The sequence below is a fragment of the Saccopteryx bilineata genome, chromosome 9, assembly GCF_036850765.1.
Source record: "Saccopteryx bilineata isolate mSacBil1 chromosome 9, mSacBil1_pri_phased_curated, whole genome shotgun sequence".
In the NCBI taxonomy this organism is placed as follows: Eukaryota; Metazoa; Chordata; class Mammalia; order Chiroptera; family Emballonuridae; genus Saccopteryx; species Saccopteryx bilineata.
In genome coordinates this window covers 75514051-75522769 of record NC_089498.1, presented here as the reverse complement: position 1 = coordinate 75522769, position 8719 = coordinate 75514051, and the positions used below count along the sequence as shown (strand labels likewise).

Below are 8719 nucleotides of genomic sequence, written 5' to 3'. Positions count from 1 at the left end.
CCAATATACGAACAAGGAAGTCTTTGATACAAAGTCACTTATCTGAGGCATAATGGGACTCCTCATGAGAGTGCACCACCCACATCATGCAACAGTCAGGGTGTGGGGAAAAGCTTAGTTTTAAAACTAAGCCTTAGGCCAGGGGTCCCCAAACTTTTCACACAGGGGGCCAGTTCACTGTCCCTCAGATCGTTGGAGGGCCAGACTATAAAAAAAACTGAGCAAATCCCTATGCACACTGCACATATCTTATTTTAAAGTAAAAAAACAAAACAAAACAAGAACAAATACAATATTTAAAATAAAGAACAAGTAAATTTAAATCAACAAACTGACCAGTATTTCAATGGGAACTATACTCCCTTCACTGACCACCAATGAAAGAGGTGCCCCTTCAGGAAGTGCGGCCAGGGCCGGATAAATGGCCTCAGGGGGCCGCATGCGGCCGTGGGCCGGGCCCTAGTTTGGGGACCCCTGCCTTAGGCTATAACGACTTTGCCAGCTTACAGCCTGTCCCCCACATCCAATGCAAACAATAAGCGAGCAAACATATATATCATATTTAGAAACTTATTTGACCAATACTTGTGTAGCTAAAACATCCGACTGTATAGGTAAGGAGCTGTTCTCACACTTTCTGAAGTCAGGGCACATTTAAAATCCTACAAATAATTGTAGGCGCACTATATACAAATTTCTGAGAAATATGTTATAATAATTAAGTCATATATTAAAGAAAAAATATAAAGTCCAAGCGGTGCTTTTATGGTAATTAAACAAAATAAATGTGACAAAATTAAATTTATTCTGATTAAAAATCATTTTTTTTTTTTTTACAGGGACAGAGAGAGAGTTAGAGGGAGGGATAGATAGGGACAGACAGACAAGAACAGAGAGAGTTGAGAAGCATCAATCATCAGTTTTTCGTTGTGACATCTTGGTTGTCTATTGATTGCTTTCTCATATGTGCCTTGACCGCGGGCCTTCAGCAGACCGAGTAAGCCCTTTCTCGAGCCTGCGACCTTGGGTTCAAGCTGGTGAACTTTTTGCTCAAGCCAGATGAGCCCCATACTCAAGCTGGCGACCTCGGGGTCTCGAACCTGGGTCCTCTGCATTCCAGTCCGACACTATCCACTGCAGCACCGCCTGGTCAGGCTAAAAATCATTTTTATGTTACATATTTTGAGCTATGCTTTTTAAAATTCATAAAAAAGAGGGGTTAAAAAATAAAAAATGACAAAGTTCTCTTTTTATATATATTCATACATTCTTAGTAAGATTTAGTAAATTCGGCAGGTCCTGGCGCGAATATGTTAAGTTTTTTCATTCTTGTGTTTATGAGAAACATGAGCCTGATGTGTCCTAGTGATTTCTTCAATGTTTGGACATACATTTGAAAGGAAAACTCTCATTTCTTCATCAATACATTGAAGAGTTCTTCTCTTTTTACTCTTAATTGTGTTGAGTACAGAAAACCCCCACCATACATATCATCTTAACTTTAACCAAACAAAGGATAGAAGAAACTTGCCTCTAGTCTTTCCGGGGAACATGGGGGGTAGTGTAAAAAATCCAGCACCACAGCCTAACAGCCTTTTGCAACCTAATCAGGCGAGTGAGGTGGGGGGTTGGGCAGACTGTCAACTTACAGCCAATTGCCCACACCTCTGTCCTCCAAAAATCTAAACTCCAAAAACCCTGTTGGTTTCTTGGTCCCCAACAAGCAGATATTTCTCTGGAATACCATAGGGTACACCTGGAAATCTAGGGTGCACCGGTGTGCCCTGGTGCACACTTTGAGAACCACTAAGGTAAGGCCTCAGATACCATTGAATGAAGGTTTCACTCATTTTCTCTCAGCTCTTACCTATTTCATGGGTTGGCTTTGTCCTCAAGTTGGCTTAGCTTCTATCATAGTAGGAAAATGTCTACCAGAAGATCTTAGGGCTATTTATTTTCTTGTTCTTATCCAGAGACTGTCTACCCTCAGGCATGAAACAAAAGTATGGGTCTCCACTTTATTTGGGTCAATTTAGGCTACAATCTCACTTTCTGAGCCCCTAACCAAACAACTCCTAAGGTAAAAAAAAAAGTCATTAACTATTTGAGACCTGGTTAAGTGCCCATCCCTAAGCCAAGCATTGTGGCAAGACAGGTTATCCCATTAATGATATGAATGAATGTTAGTAAATTCAAGTAAATTTCTTGAATCTGCAGTTCAATGTATTTTTTATTTTTTAATTAATTTTTTTGAGGAGGAGAGATAGTGAGACAGATCTCACATGTACCCTGACTGGGATCCACCTGGCCACCCCCTAGAGTGGATGCTCAAAACAACCAAGCTATTGCCTGACCAGGTGGTGGCGCAGTGGATAGAGCATCGGACTGGGATGCAGAGGACCCAGGTTTGGGACCCCGAGGTCGCTAGCTTGAGTGCGGGCTCATCTGGTTTGAGCAAAATCCCACCAGCTTGAACCCAAGGTCACTGGCTCCAGCAAGGGGTTACTCGGTCTGCTGAAGGCCCACGGTCAAGGCACATATGAGAAAGCAATCAATGAACAACTAAAGTGTTGCAATGTGCAGTGAAAAACTAATGATTGATGCTTCTCATCTCTCTCCGTTCCTGTCTGTCTGTCCCTACCTATCCCTCTCTGACTCACTCTCTGTCTTCTGTAAAATAAATAAATAAATAAATAAATAAAAACAAAAAAAACCAACCAAGCTGTTTTTAGCACCTGAGGCTGACGTGCTTGGACCAACCAAGATATCCTCAGTACCCAGCCCGACACTCAAATCAGTCAAACCACTGGCTGCAGGAGGGTAAGAAGGAGAGAAGGGAGAGAGGGGTAGGGAGAGAAGCAGAGAGTCCCTTCTCATGTGTGCCCTGATTAGGGATTGAACCTTGGACATCCATACACCAGACTGATGCTCTATCTACTGAACCAAATGGCCAGGGCTGACGTAGTTTTATTTTTGAAAAAAATTTTATTTATTGCCTGACCTGCAGTGGTGCAGTAGATAAAGCGTTGACCTGGAATGCTGAGGTTGCCAGTTTGAAACCCCCAGCTTGCTTGGTCAAGACACATGTGAGAAGCAATTACGAGTTGGTGTTTCCTGCTCTTCCTCCCCACTCCCTTTCTCTCGTTCTCTCTCTCTCTCAGAATCAATACATTAAATCTTTTTTTTTTTTTTTTTTTTATATTTTTCTGAAGCTGGAAACGGGGAGAGACAGTCAGACAGACTCCCGCATGCGCCCGACCGGGATCCACCTGGCACACCCACCAGGGGCGACACTCTGCCCACCAGGGGGCGATGCTCTGCCCCTTCGGAGCGTCGCTCTGCCGCGACCAGAGCCACTCTAGCGCCTGGGGCAGAGGCCAAGGAGCCATCCCCAGCGCCTGGGCCATCTTTGCTCCAATGGAGCCTTGGCTGCGGGAGGGGAAGAGAGAGACAGAGAGGAAGGAGGGGGGTGGAGAAGCAAATGGGTGCTTCTCCTATGTGCCCTGGCCAGGAATCGAACCCGGGTCCCCCGCATGCCAGGCCGACGCTCTACCGCTGAGCCAACCAGCCAGGGCAACAAATTAAATCTTAAAAAAAATTATTGATTGTTATTAGCTAGAGAGGAAGGGAGAGAGAGAGATGAGAACATCAAGTTGTTCCTGTATGTGCCCTGATAGGGGATCAAACCAGCAACTTTTTTGCTCTAGGATGATGTTCTAACCAACAGAGCTATTTGGCCAGGGCTGGTGTAATTTTATTTTTTGGAATGTTATCTCATTATCTCTACAAATATATATATATAATTTATATATAATAAATTTATAATAATATAATTTATAAAGTATATATAATTTATAAACAATATAATAATTTTATATAATTAGTAATTTAAATATAATAAATTATATATAATATATAATAAAATAAATACTTATATATTTTATATATTATATTGCAAATATTACATATATATTATATAATATATACATAATTTTTATATATATTATATATATATTACAAACTCTATTGATTTAGGGGCCAAACAGGCAACATTTGGTCAGTTAAGAAAGGCAACTTGGCCCTGGCCGGTTGGCTCAGTGGTAGAGCGTCAGCCTGGCGTGCGGAAGTCTCGGGTTCGATTCCCGGCCAGGGCACACAGGAGAAGCGCCCATCTGCTTCTCCACCCCTCCCCCTCTCCTTCCTCTCTGTCTCTCTCTTCCCCTCCTGCAGCAGAGGCTCCATTGGAGCAAAGTTGGCCCGGGCGCTGAGGATGGCTCCATGGCCTCTGCCTCAGGTGCTAGAATGGCTCTGGTTGCAACAGAGTGACGCCCCGGATGGGCAGAGCATCGCCCCCTGGTGGGCGTGCTGGGTGGATCCCGGTTGGGTGCATGCGGGAGTCTGTCTGACTGCCACCCCGTTTCCAGCTTCAGAAAAATACAAAAAAAAAAAAAAGAAACCTCACTGAAAATATACCACAGTGCTGTCCAGTGATTCCAGACACAGATTTGAGGATAGGAAGGTTAATCTTTGGATGATGTCACTTAGGACACTTTCTCATTTATTTAAAGCATCTATTCACATATCATGGATGAAAGAAGGCAAGAGTGCAGGATTATGGTACACACTGGGTGATTGCTGAGCACTTACCCATGAGAGCAGGTGGACAGGTAAGTCAGTGGTAAGTAAGGAAGGGAGTGAGACCGGCTTTCCCCACCTTCCCTCTGACTCCTGTAAACTTGATTTGCTGAGCCACAGCCCCCGTGAACATAACCCATATCTTTTTAAAAAATGTCGAGATGAATTTTTGATCTCATGATGTGGGGAACCAGGGTCAGTAGTCAAACTCTCACTGCCCCAAACTATAGCACAGAGAGGACAACAATTAGATTCCCTGTATTCCTGGGCTGGCAACCCATGAGGTTCTGAGATAAAAGCTGAGGACTCAGGGCACTGGCTTTAAAAAATATTGTCAAGAGTCCAGAGCAAATGAAAGCTGATTTCTTACAAAATAGTATTGTTCCTCCCTATTTCTACTTAAACCCTCCAATCAGTTTTTTAAATATTAATTTTTAAGACTCCTACCCTATGTAAAAGAAAAAGCATCAATCACTACAACACTGTTCCTCTTTCAATATTTTTCTTGAGTCTCTCACCACTCTTCACTCTCATCCTTTTCCTGACCACCCCTCCCGTCTGCCCAGCACTGAAGAGCAGGGATCACAGGGTAATGAGCAGTGGTGGAATGCCACCTGGCTTTCTGTTACTAGGATGTGGCTTTGGGGAAGACTGCTAGGAAGTTTGCAAACCCAGCATGAGGAGTCTGGGGTACACCAATGGTGGAGTGGATCCCCATTTTCTGCTGTGCTCCACCAGTGCAGTGGTCTGAGTGTGGTAGGCCTCCAGGTGGATTTTTAAGGCCTTCTTATTATCATCTGATTGGCAGACCAAGTGCTCCCCAGTGATGTCATCATCCATGGGCTCTTTAGTGGGGGTTGAACTCCTTGTGGTAGGAACAGCCACTCGGGGTGAATCAGCCTACCTTTGACTCTCAGATCAGCAGAGAGTCTGGGATGCAGAATTCAGTCACAGAAAGAGAAATCATGTTTCTCTTTCCTCTTTTCCATGAGGTCATCGAGCATTTCTGCTTGCCTCACAGCCCTAGGGAAGCCATCTAGAAGAAAACCATTTTTTGCATGGAGGGGTGTCCAGCTTCTTCTCAATGAACTCCACTACCACTTCACAATCCCCATTTTCCCAGCATCCATAATTGTCTTCAGCATTTTTTCCATCTCTGAACCAGAAGCCACGGTGGCCCTCAGCATGTCCCCAGTAGTCAGATGGCAGAAACAGGTGTTTTTAGCCAAATAGGTGCCTGGGTACCCTTGCTTGCCTCAGGTGGTCCCAGCAGCACAGCCTGGATGCCTTTAGGACTCTCTGGGCCCGGTTTGGACAATGGCATGTTGGGAACTATGGCTGTTGAAGTCTCTTGCTTGCAAATATTTTTGAAACTCCAGTTTCTCTTCTGGGATTCCAACTACACATATATAGGATTGTTTGACCCCACCATTTTGGGATGTTCTATTTGTTTTTCACTTTTTATTTTTGTATATCAGTTTAGATGACTTTATCTTCTTTTCTTAATTGTGTTGAGTATACCAGTGAGTCCATCAAAAGGATTATTTACCTCTGAATATCATGGGATCTTTTTTCCCCTAGTATTTTCATTTGACTCTTATAATTTTCATCTCTCTACTGAAATTCTCCGTTTGCTCATGCTTGTTTTGGGGCAACTGTGTTAGGCTTGCTTGCTGGTTTACTGGCTGCAAGCCCTTTGCCTGACTAGAGCATGAGCACGTGGCAGCCCCACGGTATGTATGGCCTATTTAAGGCTGTGGGTGCTTGATCTCAAGGGGATTGTGGATGCCCGATTGCCTGCCTGCCACTGTGAGTGGCCATTTTGCTGTTTCTTTGCCTGAGGGGCAGTTTCCCCTGTGTAATGCCAGTGGCCGAGGCCAGGCAAGTTCACACTGGATTTGGGCAGACAGTAAAGAAACTGCAGAGTCAGAAAGCATTAGGGCCATTCTAATAAAGTCTCACAATGGTGGACAAGCCCACAGGCAGGGGAAACCTCTTCTTCGGCACATGAGCAGCAAGAATGGCCCCTCACAATGGTGGACAGGCAATCCGCCATCCACAATCCCCCATCTCTCTTGAGCGCAAACACCCATAGCCTTATGTAGGCTATGCAGACGTGCCTCTGCCACGTGCTCACGCACTAATTGAGCAAGTGCTTGCAGCCGGTAAACCCGTGAGCAAGCCTAACACAGCTGCCCCACAGACGGGGATTCTCTGTTGTCTTGGTCTAGTCCCAATCTTAGTCAGGCCCTTCTTCAGTTTCTTCTCCTGGTAGCACCCAACTCAGCTTTTTATCTATGGTGTGTCTTGGGCAAAAATTTCCTACTCCTCTGTAGGCAATAGTGGACTTCAGCTTGCTATCAGTATAGGATCCGGAGTCCAAGAGCGTATCCTGCGTCTTTCACAAGGATAGAAGAAGCCTTTTCTTCTACATTTACCCCATCTATAAGAGATCTTCACCTCTGCCCTGGGGTCAGACAGTTTGCCTCCCCTTCTCCAGAGGCCTAGGGCTTTGCTTTAGGGTAGAAGAGTGAGGAAAAAGAGTGGGGAGAGGCTTTATGTCCAACTCCTAGCAGCTGAGAATTATCTTCTTTATGTCTGTACCACTGAGGGATTCTTTATGGTCTCCTGTTCTGCCCCTAATCTTTCATCTGAGCACCAGATGAAAGAAAGCTTGTGGGAAGAATTTATGAGTACAATCTCTCCTTGTGTTTTGGTTCCCAACTGACATGCTACCTACAATGGCCTTTAACAATTTGCTAAAATTTTTACTGATTTTTCTTACTCTGCTAATAATCTAAACTGTGTGTTCTATTTCTTCTTAGAACTCAGGTTACTTGTCTTTCAACCTCAGTTGCAGAGGCGGATTAAGGTCGGTTGAGGCCCGGACACAAGAAAATATTGGGCCTCTTACATTAGAAAAAAGTGTAAAGTTGGGGTTTTGAGAGGCCTTTCAGAAGTTGGGGCCTAGGGCACATGCCTGGGTGTGCCCACCGTTAAATCTGCCTGTGCTCAGGTGTCCGATATGCTCAAGAGAGTTTATGATTTTGTAGATTATCTGGCTTTTTTTTCATTGTAACAGCGGGAGCAAATTCTTCACAGTTTTCTACACCCTAAGCAGAGGTAGAAGTCACACCTAAATTGAAAGGCTGGGCGGCCCTGGCTGGTTGGCTCAGCGGTAGAGCATCGGCCTGGCGTGCGGAGGACCCGGGTTCGATTCCCAGCCAGGGCACACAGGGGAAGCGCCCATTTGCTTCTCCACCCCTCTGCCGCGCTTTCCTCTCTGTCTCTCTCTTCCCCTCCTGCAGCCAAGGCTCCATTGGAGCAAAGATGGCCCGGGCGCTGGGGATGGCTCTGTGGCCTCTGCCTCAGGCGCTGGAGTGGCTCTGGTCGCAACATGGTGATGCCCGGGATGGGCAGAGCATTGCCCCCTGGTGGGCAGAGCATCGCCCCCTGGTGGGCAGAGCGCCACCCCTGGTGGGCGTGCCGGGTGGATCCCGGTCGGGCGCATGCGGGAGTCTGTCTGACTGTCTCTCCCTGTTTCCAGCTTCAGAAAAATACAAAAAAAAAAAAAAAAAAAAAAAAAAATTAAATTGAAAGGCTGGGCAATTTGGAAAGTCTTAATAAGATTGGGGAAGCAGGGAATGACCACTAGTTAAGTAGCCCACAGAGGCCATTCCAGGTACAAAGTATAATCAATAGGTACAATTCTGATAATAAGTTTTACAAAGAAAAAGTCTGATTGTCTTTATTTAGTCAGTATATAGGTTATTATAGACTAAATGCTGTAGTTATAAACAATTCTTAATGAGTCAGAATAACAGAAGTTTATTTTTTAGTCAGGCTACATATCCAATGGAGACGGTCAAGGCAATGGAGAGTTTGGGGCTCTATTCATTGTAGGAATTCAGAGACCTGGACTGGTGAAGGCTTTATCTTGATAGAGGCTTTTATGGTAACCACAACAGTGGGAAGGAAGGGAATGTGGTGAAACATATTTTTATTTTCAAATATGTCACTTTTATTGGTCAAAGCAATTTAGTTGGCCACAACTAATTTCAAAGAAGGTGGAGAAGAGCAGACC

The 8719-nt window shown here is 44.7% G+C and overlaps 1 pseudogene; it reads right to left on the bottom strand.

Moving 5' to 3' along the window:
* Positions 1 to 5263: 5263 nt before the first annotated feature.
* On the bottom strand, positions 5264 to 5822 carry LOC136313268 (adenylate kinase 2, mitochondrial pseudogene; annotated as a pseudogene).
* Between the last annotated feature and the right edge of the window lie 2897 nt (positions 5823 to 8719).